The sequence below is a fragment of the Schistocerca cancellata genome, chromosome 11 (genome assembly GCF_023864275.1).
Source record: "Schistocerca cancellata isolate TAMUIC-IGC-003103 chromosome 11, iqSchCanc2.1, whole genome shotgun sequence".
Lineage (NCBI taxonomy): Eukaryota > Metazoa > Arthropoda > Insecta > Orthoptera > Acrididae > Schistocerca > Schistocerca cancellata.
This window is the reverse complement of record NC_064636.1, coordinates 163,553,042-163,568,526: the sequence shown is the minus strand read 5'-3', so window position 1 is coordinate 163,568,526 and position 15,485 is coordinate 163,553,042.

Sequence of the window (15,485 nt, the reverse complement as noted above, 5' to 3'; positions counted from 1 at the left end):
GACATTGTGCATGCTCTGTTGCCCGTGTCTATGTGCCTGTGGTTCTGTCAGTGTGATCATGTGATGTATCTGACCCCAGGAATGTGTCAATAAAGTTTCCCCTTCCTGGGACAATGAATTCACGGTGTTCTTATTTCAATTTCCAGGAGTGTATATATATATATATATATATATATATATATATATATATATATAATAGTAGACATAGGTAGATTTCGAATGAAAAGAGAATGATAAGAAGAAAAATAAGAGAAAAAAAATCACTACCACGATGAAAATTATGGGGCAAAGAATTAGAAAGAAAAATACATTCAACCTACTTAATTGAATTAATAACCAACCTGTTTTGATAAGATTTAGACATAAAAATATTTTTGATGTCTTCGACAAGATTCGAACCCATGACCTTTTGCGTGTGAGGCTGAAACGCTGGGTGTAGCAGTATGACTATGGTGAACCAGTCACAATGTACAAATTAAAGCCTCCAAAAATTCGGCTTCAAGGCAATCTCATGTGAAGCCTACGTAATGTAAGCCAATCTCTGTGATCAGAGATCCAACCACATAAAGAAAGAATGCCAGGCAAGGAACTGGAAGTGAGCCGACCAACTGTTGTGGCAGTTTGGCAACCGCGAACGGCGCAAGCGTGACATTGACCGCTCTGATTGGGGGAAACCAGCTCCAAAATGTGAAGTAGCAACTGTCAAGTACGGTAATTCAAATTGGACTACAGTACAGTATGCATAAAGCTATAAAAGCAAGTCAGATGAGGTACACGTTCAAGCTTCAGACAGGATATCTCTGGAATGTGTTACAGACAGGTGAGCAATGAATCAGCTGTCACACCAGTAAACAAGCTGTCACCCAACCCTATTTCAGCCAGGACCAGTTGTTGGCCTTGCTTGAGCTCAGTTGTTATTTTGTTAATCACTTCAGTTACCGCTTGCAGCGGAGTTTAATGTTAAGTTTATGAGCTTGTGCTGTTGTGGTAGTTCATAATTATGGAGAAATTTGAACAAGACAGAAGAAGAAAACCGAATTTTATTCCTCTGCTACTTTTGTGGTAATTTAAAAATATTTACGCATTACTATAATAGCCCAATGACATATATACAGCAGTCTAATGTTAGCACTGTTGTCGTAATTTGGAGAATGGTAGAACTTCAGAGCTGCAGTACTTTACAAGGCAGCGGGGCAGTAAATGTCTTTGCAAATAACATTAAAATAAAATCAATGCATGAAAATGCGCCTGAATTTGTCTGTGTTGCCCAAAAATGACGTCTGAGCAACAAAAATGTCGCCCAAATGACGATGGTTGCATTTCTTTAAAAATCTGCTCGGTATTCTATCATTACTAGCCACAATGGCACGATACTACCCAGTCTGCTCAGTTGTGTAAACCAGTTCCGATACGGAGCGATGGGGAAGGGTCTCTGATTAGCGGAAGCGGTATGTGATGTTTCTAAAAGATTTTTTCAGCTTTCGTCCAAAACCTATTTACATTCTTAGCAATACGAAAGTAACTGAAGGTGGCAATTACATGTGCAATTAAATTTTGAAATATGTATAGTTTCGTTCACTATGAAATGACCAAACATCCTCAAGTAAAGGAAAAATATGCAATGCTACAAACCCCTCTTTTGTTGTGATGCATTTTCTTGTATTTTAAAACAACCAGTTTTTCAAAATTCTCCACCGACCTGAAGTAGCTCTGTCTGTTGAGCAGCTAGCTAAGAATCCCTTCTTTTGGGAGGGGAGGTGGTTCAAATCCATCTGCCGACAACCTTCATAATGGTTTTCTGTGGCTTCCTATTTTCAGTTAAGCAAATCCGGTGCTTGGTCCATTACCATGGGGTGCAGCCAATTTCTTCCGAATGCCTTTCTTTCCTGACAGATTGCGATTCTCTTCGAGATGCAGCCCCTCTGCTTAAATGAAAGGAGCCGCGTCGAAGGCGAACCTTCAGAGGCTTCCGGCACTAAAAGCCATATGATAAATAAATAAATAATCCAACTTCTCCTCATTTGCGGTCATACATTTGCCTGCCAGGACATTGTTTAATGTGGAAAATGATATTTGTTGCATTAAAGAAGTGACAGATGCAAGCTTAAATTAGGAAATTTACGAGAAGTAAAGGTTGAGTAATCTGACATCCTTTGCATTTCCTCCATATAAAATTATTCTAGCTACCCTGTCGAACAGAGATCTCTTTACTCCGAAATCCTTGTGGGTAAAAATCACAGGGTCTCAGAAAATTACCGCCCGTGCATTCCTGTTAATTTTCTCAGCTCAGTTCCAGAGTAAAAGAAGAAGAATTTAAAATGACCTTGGCGGGAACGAAATTGGGAGCATTGGTGTTTCGTTGTGGTTTGCCAAAATACGGCACTCCTAAGTAACGAGATTATATCTGGATAAAATGGTTTATTGTACTTTACGGAAATTTTAAGAAAAAAATGAGTTTTTTAAGGTCCTCTCCCCTCCGCCCCCCCTCCCTTTGACAGAATCCAGGCTACGTCCTTGTTCAGCATACATGCGCACCACTGCTCCAATAGTTTGGAGGCATTCGACATAAACTTTTTCAACTGTCCTGCATGTTGTGAATGTCTAAGTAGCCTTACGAACAAGTTATTTGATTAATACAACAGACGTCACAGACTGATGGGCCTCACGCATGCAGGTGAGCGCCAGAACCAAACCTGAGAATAAACCTGGCACAGTAGGGCACACGTTTGTGGAATAACTCATCCTCAAGGTGCGACAGTGATTTGTGGAGCTGTTATAGCGATACTGTTTGATCAAGTCCGATACCTGCTATGTCGCTCGAGTTTTCTCACAAGCCTCTTTCGATGACCATGGACGAAATTCAAATTATTTAGCTCCATTAAAAAAAGAAAGAAATGTCGGTGTGTGAATTCGGTGACTACCAACGAAGGAAATTACTTGGAGGCTTTTTGTGCTGAAAGAGTTGCAGAGAGTCACAGTGGAAGCGAGAGGAGACAGCACAAGTGGGAGAGAAAGAGAGAGAAGACAGCGATAGTGTGAGGAAGAAGGTGAGAGTAGAAGGGAAAGAGAGATAAATGAAAACAATAGCAGTGGATGCAAAGACAGAGGAGATATTGATGGTCAGCGAGAGACAGTGGCAGTAAAAGAGGAAGAGAGCTGGATGGAGATAGAAGCAGTGGAAGCCAAAGAGAGAGTAGACCCTGAGGTGAGTGATCATACATAGGATTTTGGGGCGTGGTGGGGGTGGGGGGTTGGGTCTGGACCTGCCCTCCCATTCGCTTCCCCCCCCCCCCCCCCCCCACTCCACCACCTTAGACCAACGAACTTCAACACAAAAGAATTTACCCTACTTGCCCCAGCCCCTATACTCGCATGTTCGAATTTTCTGGTCTGGGGGTCAAACACCAAGCAAACCATCCCTAAGAGCATGTATGGAAACGATATAATGGCAATTGACGAGGAAGACTGCAGACTGTAAGTAAGAAAAACGGTGCCATTGGCAATGGGAGAGAAAAAGAATGGGACAAAGACAATAGCAATGGGACAAAGTGGCGGAGAAATAGACTGTGCTAACGAAGAGCGAATGAAAGGGACAAAAGCAGAGGCTGTGAGAGGGATGGACGGAGAAAATGCCAGTGGCTAAAAACGAGACACTGGAGGAGACGTATGTACAGACAGTGGTAGGGAGAGGAAGATGCATTGTATGAAGGCTTCACCACAAGGAAAAGCTGCGTAAAGGAATTTAGGACATTATTTTTTTTTTTAAAGAGCGCAGATATCTTCGAATGGCAAAATGTTTGTCAGTGGAGTTTGGTTACGTAGTATATCTTATGGATGGCAAAGACACCGCAACTTTTACACTGTAGTCTGCCTCAGAGCTACTCGTTTGAACGCTGAGGGAAATTTAGTATCGTAAATATAATGCTGAGGCAGCTATGTACAAGGGTCGTTCAGTAAGTAATGCCCCACATGAAAAAAAAAATAATAATGTGCATAGACAAACGTGCTTGTTGGCGCTTGACATTTGATATTTGTTCTGTGCGCCAGGGAAGTTTCGAACTGTTGTAGCAAGTGGCAGAGCCGTAATACACCGTCAAAATGGCGTCTACATACTACTTACGTTACAAGCAGCGTACTGTTATTGAATTCCTGTGTGCAGAAAAAGGAACCGTGGTGAACATCTATAGAAGTTTGTGTGCAGTGTACGGCGATGATGCAGTTGATAGGAGTACAGTTGGGCGGTGGATAAGGAAAGTTACAGCCTCACGAAATGCATAAACAGAGCCACGCTTGGGACGTCCTGTCACAGCCTCTGCTCCAGACATGCTGAACCGTGCAGATGCCATTATTTGTGGACAAGCGCATCACAGCTCGACAATTGGCGCTACAGTTGTCTGCAATGACCGAGGCTCTCGGATATTGAAACAGGTCCTCACGATTGGTTCCACGAATGCTCGCAGTGGACCACGAGATTCAAAGAAAGCCAATTCATCTGAATTGCTGGAGCATTTTCAGACCGATGGAGAGGCTTTTCTGTCACAGTTCGTTACAGTGGACGAAAGCTGGGTGCACCACTTTGCGCCGGTAAGAAAAAGGCAGTCCATTAAACGGTATCATCCTCATTCACCACAAAGAAGTAATTCAAGACAACCCCTCGGTCATTGTGACAGTCTTTTGGGATTGTGATGGTGTCATTCTAGTGGATGTCATGCTACAACCATCAATTCAGAGGCATATCTGAAGACTCAAAATAAATTCAAGAACAATTTACGACATGTTTGATCGGACAATAATCCAGCAGAAATCTTGCTCCAACACGATAATGGACATCCACACACAATTCTGAGAACCTAGGAACACATCGCCAAATTGGGCTGGGCATTATTTGTTCATCCACCTTACACTCCAGACATGACACCCTCGGACTTCCATCTCTTTGGCCCACTCAAAATTCTCTATGGGGAACACACTTTGAAGATGATGAGTGTCAGTGGTGCAGTGAAAATGTGGCTACGCCTACGGGACAAGAGCTTTTACCAGCAGGGAATACACGCTCTTCCACAACGTTAGCGTAGAACGTGATGGAGACTATGTAGAAAAATACGACTTGGACAAGATGTGTTGATGTATATTGTCACCAAATTCTGACACTTAACAATAAATACGTTTTGAGAGGAAAATGTGGCGCATTACTTATCGAATGACCCTCGTGTATTTCCAATAGTGTTGGCTCATTTTATTTAGTAAGAATATGCTTACTGGGAGTGGCAATGACGGCAACCTATGAGGGCGAAGAGCAGTGCTGTGCACCCCAGCTGAATGTGTCTGAGTTACTAACCGAGCACTGTTCCCCTCAACGACCTGGGAAGCACTCTGGTAAGTGGTAACGGTTGTGGTCATGTTAGTGCATATAATAAACGACTTATCAACTGGGAATGTCGGTCTTAGTGGCCTGGCGGTATAAGCGTTTACCTGGAACGCGATAGGCCGTGGGATCGAATCTCTGGCGGACCACAGACTTTGCAGTCTTCCTCTTAACCTGGCCTTCACCCTCAACGAAGTGAGGAGCGCCCCGAGGCGACTTGTTCCCCGAACCCCTCATTAAACTGCAGGTCCCCGGTCCCTTGTTGTACAATGTGTAGATCAGGGACGTGATAGTCTCCAGAGTGATCTCCAGGTGAAAGACTTGAGCCAGGCCGCTGAGTCACACGAAATTGTTATTCTTATTACTTGCGAACTGGGCCATGTTCTGCAACTGATAAATATGTAGGGGAATTGGTTATAAGTCTTAATGTCGTTCTCCACCTTTATCTCTGTCCATAGCCTCCACCTCCCCCACCTCTCTCTATCTCCACCTCCATCCTCCATACTGTCTCTGCACATCTCTTCCTATTATGTCCACCTCCTCCCCCAACTCTCTTTTTATCTCCGTTTCCCCCTCTCTTTATCCTTGAGCCTTGTTTATTGTTGTTTCAAATTCACATTCTGTAGTTGTATTCTCACCATAAACCAATAAGCCATAAATAGAACTTTCCTATTTTCTGTGAAAATGAAACCAAAACAGTACATTGTTGTGTACACAATTTTTGTTTAAAATATATATAATGGGAAGGAATATATGTGGGAGAAACGATTTGTCTAATGATTTAAATGCCTTGCTATCACAGTTTAAATGCCCTGCTGACATAGGTCAAACTGACTGTGGGAAAGAGAACAAAACGGCCGACTTTTCACAGCACTGCACAGTGCAACATTTTCTTTCTCATACTCAGTTTTAACAGAAGAATATATAACGTATGACTGTCTGCATGTTTATTAGAGTATCATGTAACAATCTGAAATAAATCGATCAAGCACTTTACAAGATTTTTGCGGTCAGTGTTTCCCTATTGTAGTAAGAGTATATAGCGTTTTTTTCCAACAGCTTCAATTGCGAGTGTGTTCCACACACATATTGCAGACATCTTCTTCTCCTCCCGCCCTATGCTTTCCTCTCCCAACCTTCCTTCTCTCTTCCCATTTCATCCTCCCAACTCTACATATCCATCTGTTCTTTCCCATTCTGTTTCTCCATCTCCTCCCACCACTCTCTTTGTTCATCTCCTATGCCTCTCTCTCTGACAACATTTACGTCCCTCCTCTCTCTCTACCCATACCCTCCTTCCCTCCCTCTGTTTCCGCCCATTTACTTTTTCCATCTGCCCACTACCACTCCACTGCTTCCACAGGCCCCCTGCATTTCCTCCTTCCCAATGTACATTTCCTCCTCCCCCTTTCACTGACCATCACCTCCCCACCCACTCTCTCTTCATTTTCTCTGTTCCTGTCACTCAGTCCATCTCCTCCTCTCTCATCTCTCTGTCCAGCTCAGTCTCCCCCTCCCTTACGATCCATTTCCTCAATCCATTCTCCCACTGCACAGCCATTCCCAAGTCCCATCAGTAGACTTCTGTGGTCCGAGTATTTTCCTCAAAATCTTCGTTATTTCTCCTCGAGTTGTCGAAGCTCGCACTTTTATTTCAAATAAAACACTAGAAAGCGTACAATCGTTTAAGTTGCACTACCAGGTTATAGCATCTGTTGTGGTAGGATAATGCCTGTTTGTTGTACTTCCATTTTATGATTTTCTCTATCCATTGTGATGTTGATGAATATTGCAGACACACATGGAACCCCTAGAAAGAAGACTGAAAGGGCACCTAAGTACTACTCCCACACAAATGTCTATTGTGTAAGGCAGCCTACAAATTGGAGGATGGAAAACAGATTCCTGCTCCTGATGCGTATACTGCATTGCAAAGAAGAGCTATAAGGGAGGTCAATACTATTCGCAGACAACATGCCTGTCCTTCAGGGTACCCCATACGCTAACACCCAAGGGACTGAAACATTTGCCCATATCTGCACTCCTAATACAGCTATGAGCTTGTAAACCTCACAATGCTGATACTTTTGTAGCCTGCTGAATCTGTATCAAGTTTTGTTGAAATCGACGTGTAACCTGTAAAATTCTGAGGTAACCTATTCAAGACTTTTTCGAGATTTTTGCTAACAACATCTCCATATTATATATATATGTATATATAGTAATTATACAGAACTATTTGACATTTATGCTGAAAACATTTTCATATTAGATGTTTGTATATACAATTTATATTATAAACATATATGCTATGTTCATCCGAATGTTCATTAGAGTAATGTATACATCAGTCAAGACGTTTTCGAGACTTTTGCTAACAGAGTTTCGCTTTTATATATTAAATATCTATTTATGTGTATATATGTGAAAGCAATATATAACCTATGTCCGTGTGAATTTTCATTAGAGTACAGTGTAAAAATCTGAAGTAAACTGGTGAAAAACTTTTTGATACCTTTAGTAACAACATTAAAAAACGACTTGTGTTTATATAGAAGTACAGATTAATCGACTTGGTGGCAAACAGATGCGTATACAAATATATATAGTGCAGCTGTTCATGAAACTGGAATTATGAACGTAGGGCACAGAACTAATGCTAGGACATACATGCGTAATCAATCAAAGAACTCACCGCACTCGAGAGAGGGAGTCTGTGGGCGGTGGCGCAGCATCAGTGGCAGCAGCAGCAGCAGCGGCAGCGGCAGGCGTGCCACCATGTCCGCCCTCTGCTGGAGTGGGAGCAGGTGGCTCTCTGTTTTGGGTGGCTGGCTCACTGTAAGAGAAGCACAGAATAGGTGTGGGTTGGCTGTCATGGGGTGAGAGCGAGAGTATTCACATGGGAAACAGGTGGCTCGTTGCTAGACAGCAGGAACAGGTGTGGTACTGTCTGCTCAGCACACATTGAAGTAATGCTACACACACCGCTATGGAGCCAGAAGGTAGATTCACGGCTCAACTGATGTTCACACTACAGTGGTGAAAAGAGTTAGTATCTGCACCAGTTGCACAGGGTTGCTCATGGAATCAGGTTAAGCGGCTCAACCACAACAAAACAGTTAGCAAAAGTGTACTGCTGGCTCTTAAAATTACAGCCCATGGTCTCATGATAACCACTGCTGCTTCTAGATTATGGGATTCCTTGTTCGATTCTGAGGTGGCTCGTAGATTTTATTCACTTGAGGACTGGCTCCTTGTGTTATCCCAATCATTTCATCTCACCTTCATTGATGTGCCAACTGCTGAAGTGGCGTCAGGATGCTGAACATACCCAGATGGGATCACTCAGCTGTCAATGCCATATGGTCGTTATTAAAATTAAAATGCCAGTAAAGATGGAGAGTACAGAATATTACTCATGGTGCATATACCGAAGAGTAGTGTAACGCCGATGGTAAATTTCAGGAGTTACTGAATTAAATGAAGCTTATGGCAGCCATATATGTAGCAGGCAGGCAGGCAGGCTGAGAGGAGCCGATATGTAATTCCACAAGTTAGCCTGTTTGCACACCGCAAGGTGGCCAGGCCGAGCTGGGCTGCAGAGTATTCCCGCAGCACGACGACATGGGGCTGTCAGTTTGGATGTGCATACAAGCTGTCAATGGCACAGCAAGCGTGGTGTCAGTCGTTGTATCTGACCACTGCTTCTCGCACAGTGATGCACAGCCTGGCAGCTCGACTTCAGGTCCACGTAAGCCTCCAGCGTACTAAGGGCCAGCCAGCAGCCAACACTGGCCTGGGCAGGCAGCTCCACCAGACTGGCTCGTGGCTCTGAGCTTGCACCAGTGGACTGAGAATGCCACAGCGGATGAGCTGTCCCCCAGTCTCCACAACACTACCAAACTTCTACCTCAGAGATCATCAGTTCCCAACCAGGATGAGTTTCTAACCCAGTAGCAGGAGACACCTAAGAGAATGCAGTGGAGGTACGAATCTCTGGCACCTTCCAGTAAGGGCTGCGTACTGCTAAGTCAGGCATGTAGTACTGGGTGTGGTAAACAATATCAGCAAAGCAGGAGACCAGTGTCAACTGACCATCTCACTGCCACGCCCATCTGTCGTCACCACCACCGCCAGGTGACCTGACGCCTGCAGAGGGTGTATCAAGGTTCATTGCAGCACCTCGATGTTGTATCACAAGACGAAATAAAATATGTTGCATCTCGCAGCGGGATTTTTGTAGCCACCTCTGGCCAGTACCACCGCCTCCACAATTTGCTACTCCACCACCTCTATGCATCATTAGTCTGCAGGTGATCTGCAGGCAGGAACGAAACTTTGATACAGAGAGGCTGTCGAACTCGGCAAGGTATCTGGTGTGACTGAGGTGCAAGGATACTGGACATATATTGGTATTACAGGTACAATGGAAACGATGACTGGTTTAGAATGACAAGGGTGGAACAGGTAGCCAGCTGTGGGTATATAGTAAGAACCATCCCTGCCTTTTCCTGGAATAATTTAGAGAAACTAAAGAAAACCTAAATCAGGATGGCTGGATGAAGACTGGAGCCTCCAGCGTTCCCAATCAAGGCTCTCTAAAAATGTTCAAATGTATGTGAAATCTTATGTGACTTAACTGCTAAGGTCATCAGCCTCTACTGAATCAAAATTATCCTAAGCACAAACACACACACCCATGTCCGAGGGACTCGGACCTCCGCCGGATCCAGCCGCACAGTCCATGACTGCAGCGCTTTAGATCGCTAGGCTAATCCCGCGCAGCTACAAAGCTCTCTGCTTAAAGCACTACTATTAGCTCATTCGCACTGGCCCTATTGAAAAACGCCACTGTAGAAGTAAGTCATTTGATAATGTTATACTGTCCATTCATTTCTCACTCCGATTTACTGAACACAAATGCACACTATACACGCATTGTTTTGTAACACTTCACACACTACTCATATTAATTTCTGACGTCAGGACTATTTTGTGCACCGCAACTTCCCATTAGCTAGCGTGAAATAGTGACTCAGAATCCTTCTATCACGAGTGACTTGTTGAGCTCAGAAAAAGTAGAAAGTGTTAAATTTATGCATTCCACAGCTTTACAAGTAACTTTTTTCTGAAAATGAAAAACAGAAGGAAAATATAAAGTACTAAGGTGTTATGTCGAATGTCAGATGTTTATTATTTGCATTACATTTTTACCAAACACGTAGGCCTATTCTATGTCATATAAGTAACCCTCCAATGTATTACATTACAATAATAGAAATTCTTCTATGGAATTTTCAGGGAGTTGTGGGAGAGAAACTTCCAGTTTGTTTTCAGATTTTACTTTGCTGTCTGTGACACATTTTATATCACTGGGTAAGTTATCGTGGTATTGTTCACAACTTTTTGTGCTAATACCAATCTTAATGTGAAGTAATGGATGTCATTTTACCTTCTTGCGTTGTAATTATGAACATCATTGTTCTGTTTGAACTGTAGCACTTTATTTACAACAATGTGGGTGAGCACCACATTCTTACAGCACGTTTTTGTACAATGAAGACTTTCTTTCTTGAAGATGAGAACATTATTCCATGTTACATTACTGAATGCAAATATGCAAATACGTCACCTTACTGATTTGTCTCTCTCCAAGATTTGAAATGATTCTAAGTGCAAATATGACTGAACTGAGTTGCTTCAGGAGTTCCAAAATGTGCTGTTTCCAGTTTAAAGCCGCGCGGGATTAGCCGAGCGGTCTAGGCGCTGCAGTCACGGACTGTACGGGTGGTCCCGGTGGAGGTTCGATTCCTCCCTTGGGCGTGGGTGTGTGTGTTTGTCCTTAGGATAATTTAGGTTAAGTAGTTCGTAAGCCTAGGGATTGATGACCTTAGGAATTAAGTCGCATAAGATTTCACAAATTTCCAGTTTAAATTCTCATCAATATGGACACCTAACAATTTTGAAGTTTCCACCCTATTTATTATTTCCTCACCTGGTGTTACATTTGACATTGTGTACTATCCCTAGATGTGCAGAACTGAATATGTGGTGTCTTTTTAAAATTGTGGGTGGGACCATTCACAGAAAACCCATCAAAGATACTTTTAAGAGCACACTTTACCATTTCTTCTGATTCTGTATGCAGGCCTGGATTGAGTACAGTACTGGTAGCATCTGCAAAAAGGAGTGTTTCGATTTGTTATATATTAGACAGGAGATCATTTCGATATATGTGGAACAACATTGGAACTAAGATTGATCCTTGGGAAACCCATTCTGTAATTGTTTCCCATCCATCTTTAAATCCCCAGACTATATTGGCTGACTTACTAAGTACAACTTTCTGCATTGTTTTTGTTAGATATCATATTATCTACCTGTTGCCTATACCATCAATCCAATAAAACTTCTAATTATCTAGGAGAATGTACATCAGTAACAATATCGCAGAACGATATAGTGCAGCCTGAACACGACATGATTCTACCGTTGTCGACTTGAGGCACGTCATGGCAGACGTTGCTCTTTGTTATATGATGCATAACACAATATTATGACAAAGAAAGAACATTCAAATGCGATTGCTGACTGAGAAGCCTGTTACGCAATCTTTGCTTGTATGCAGAACTAGTAATCTGCTGTGGCTTCACGCAAGAAGCAACAACACCGCCTTCAACGACTTCACTTTGATAGTGATGAAGCGGTGCAAGCAGAGACTGCATCAACAAAGCCAAAAATTCTGCAGTGACGGTATCGACAAACTGGTCTCTCATTGGGAGAAATATGTTCGTCGCCAGGGTGACTGTTGAGATGCAAATATGTACACATGAAAAATAAAGATGTAGACTGTTAATCAAGTTTGCTTGATTTAAAAATCTTTACGAGTTTCCATATAAAAAATTCGGAGGCATTACTTTTCAGCAGGCCCTTGTACTAGCTAGCTGGCCTGGCCTTGTGTGGGTAGACAACTTGTGTGACGTAGAGTATGTTGCTTGCAGGCCACTGCATATAGCTACGAATAAATTTCAGAGAACAACTTTAAGTAATTAAATGTCATCACTTTCATATAACTTCTGCGATGCAGGCAGCTGAAGCATCCCCAACTCTCTTGCGGTTCCCTTTTTAGGTACTCCACGTCGACGTCTGCTCGTAGATACGTATAGTCACAACCTGATGATTAGGTAGTTATCTTTCCGTCATTGGTCATACTTCAACGTTGATTAACTCACTGCCCATTGTTCAAAGAATTTGTAGTGAACTGCGACTGCTAATCTGAGGGATCAGAAATTGGCCCATATTTCAAAATGCACGTCTCCACATCACTGAGAGATGAATGCTAGAATGCTAGCTTAGAGCCCGAGTGAGGAAAAGTGATGCAGCGAGGATTCGAACACATAAACTTCCCATCATTTTGATTTGCAGCATCTTGTTTTGGGCGTGTTTGTAGTTAAAATTGTTGGATATGAGGTCCACCAGTTATGCAAAAGACCGTTTTTTCAGTACCCAAACATGTTTCGGCACCACTGTGCCATCATCATTGGGCTTTCGTTTTTATTTATTCTGCAATGTGAACATTTTTGTTAAATTATTATAAAATTATGTGCATTTTTAGTTCAAACAACAGATCGTTTCTTTTCGTAAATACGTTTACGTTTGGCCTGCATGAATTTTCTAGATCACTTGTGTGGTAATAACAGGTAGCTTGTCATCTGCAACCAAACGATGTTGATGAGAATATATATATTGCTGGGAGTTAACCTATCTTCTAGAATGTAGTTCAGTTTTTCGCAATGTTTTCGCGCCTATGTTCGTTTTTACTTACGTTTTCGTGTGCCAAGTACTTCCATTCTCTGCATAATGTTGAGGTGTTGCAGACGTAACTATAACAAGAATTTTTCATTAATAACGTAGTAAAACACTTTTCACTTCCCCAGAAAACAGTGGGATTGTGGTTTGTTATGTGTCTCAGCCCAGTCAGTGTTCTTTTGTTCACCAGAGAGTTCGGCGCCAAATTTGAATTTTGTTTGCATTTTATCTTTGTGTGTGTGTGTGTGTGTGTGTGTGTGTGTGTGTGTTTGTGTGTGTGTGTGTGTGTGTGTGTGTGTGTGTGTATGTATGTGTGTGTGCGTGTGTGTGCTTCTTAGCTGTGTGTTGACTTTTATATATTATTCCTTTTGTGTGTAAATGGTGTGTCTTTGCAGATTTTAGTTTATCTATTGTGTGTGTGTGTGTGTGTGTGTGTGTGTGTGTGTGTGTGTGTGCGCGCGTTATTGTGTGTGTGTGTAGAGTCTATCCGTTTGTGCTGTTTTTATTTGTAAAGTTCCTTTAATGTGTTAAATAGAGTGCCCTTGCAGAGTGTAGTGTATTCATTTAAGGACTGTTTTCCTTCTGCTATTGCCTTCTGTATATGGAAGTTTTCCTCAATGGTCAGTTTGCTATATAGGCTGTGGCTGGGTTTTAGTAATATTAGGTCTGTTTCTATTGTGGTTGGGTAGTGATTGTGGGCTATAAGGTGGTCAGCAAATGTGCTATGGGAGCTGTTACCTTTTAAAGATCTGAGATGTTCCGAATATCTTGTTTTGAAGTTCTGCATGTTTGTCCTATGTACACTGACTCGCAAGTGTTGCATGTGAGTTCATATATTCCTGATCTGTTAAATTTATCCATGGGTGTTTCTTGTGTTCTGATCTTTTTCTGTGTTGTGTTCTCCGTCCTGTATCCTATTTGGAGTCCCTGTTTCTTTCATATGTTGCCTGTTCTGTGAGCAATCTTGTTATTGTAGGTGAGTATGTGCATTTCGTTTTGTGTGTGTGTGTTGTTGATCTGTTGTGTGTTATGAGTGGTCATTTCCTCATCAACATCGTTTGGTTGCAGATGACAAGCGACCTGTAGTAATTACCACAGAAGTGATCCAGAAAATTCACGCAGATCAAATGTAAAGGTATTTAAGAAAGGAAACGATCTGTTGTTTGAACTAAAAATGCACATAATTTTATAATCATTTACCAAAAGTGTTCACATTGTAGAATAAATAAAAACGAAAACCCACTGATGATGGCACAGTGGTACCCAAACATGTTCGGGTACTGAGAAAAACGGTGTTTTGCATAACTGGCGGACCTCACATCCAACAAACACAACCTTTCGATTGCCAGCTACACTCACTAGTGCTAGACCACCATTGGCGATGCACATTAAAGACTACTTTTCAGACTGTCGCTCTCTCCAGCAATGGTGGCTATTCGTTAGGTAACAATGACATCGCTTTCGCAAATTTAATTCATCATAATTCGAATAAGGGATTAGCGTGCACATACAGATGGATGCGAGCGGGCAACTTCAGTTTATACATATTGTTGTAGCTACAGAGTGTGGCGAAGCCTTGGTGCTAGGCGGCTGATCACCTTTCTGCTTTCCCCTCCAGGTACCGCATGTTCTGTAGCTGACTGGTTCATAGCCCCAATCACTGCTACGAGATGTCACTCCAGACACCAGCTACATATCGAATAGTTAACAAAATATATGCTACTCACTCCTCATTACTTGGTGGTTGTAAAACAAACACACAAACCTTCCTCGTGAGTCAGTCTGTCTATTGGTGAATACTGTATGGAAATGTCTGCGGTAGTTGCTGAGATTAGTCATATACAGGGTGGTCCATTGATCGTGGCTGGGCCAAATATCTCACGAAATAAACGTCAAACAAAGAACGAAACCTGCCTAGCTTGAATGGGGAAACCAGATGGCGCTATGGTTGGCCCGCCAAATGGCGCGGCCACAGGTCAAACGGATACCAACTGCGTTTTTTTAAATAGGAACCCCCATTTTTATTACATATTCGTGTAGTAGGCAAAGAAATATGAATGTTTTAGTTGGACCACTTTTTTCACTTTGTGAAAGATGGCGCTGTAATAGTCACAAACATATGGCTCACAATTTTAGACGAACAGTTGGTAACATATAGGTTTTTAAATTAAAACTCGGAACGTCGGTACGTTTGAAAATTTATTTCGCTTGTTGCAATGTGATACATGTACCTTTCTGAACTTATTTCTGAGATCGCATGCTGTTACAGCGTGATTACTGTAAATACCACATTAATGCAATAAATGCTCAA